This window comes from Odontomachus brunneus, unplaced genomic scaffold, assembly GCF_010583005.1.
Source record: "Odontomachus brunneus isolate Ranch 3 - 2012 unplaced genomic scaffold, Obru_v1 Obru_scaffold_086, whole genome shotgun sequence".
NCBI classification, from domain to species: Eukaryota; Metazoa; Arthropoda; class Insecta; order Hymenoptera; family Formicidae; genus Odontomachus; species Odontomachus brunneus.
Window position 1 is genome coordinate 1,143,210 of NW_022639536.1, and position 357 is coordinate 1,143,566.

Sequence of the window (357 nt, forward strand, 5' to 3'; positions counted from 1 at the left end):
TTAATCTAAATGTAAGAAATAAATACATCTTAATCTAAATGCTTCAGTCGTTAACATACAAGTTTATTAAAATATAAAATATTTTCAGAGTTAAGGAATTATGGAAATAAATGAGAAAGGAATGTTTCAACAGTGTCAATTTGGTATGTACCAGGTATGTAAATATGAAACCGGAATTTTTGTAAAGAAAATACACGTTTATTGTATGAAAATGATAAAAAATATTTTATTCGAAGTATTGCCCATCGCTAGCTATACATTTTTCCCACCTGACAATTTGTGCCACGCCAAAAAAACTGTTGCTCTTTTGAGGCATATCAGTCATCGAGCCATTTTCGTACATTTTCGTAAGAAGTG

General features: G+C 29.7%; 1 long non-coding RNA gene across 1 annotated transcript in view; it reads right to left on the reverse strand.

Moving 5' to 3' along the window:
- Positions 1 to 357, reverse strand: part of LOC116847961 — a 32,428-nt gene that overhangs the window by 892 nt on the left and 31,179 nt on the right. The window lies entirely within an intron of this gene.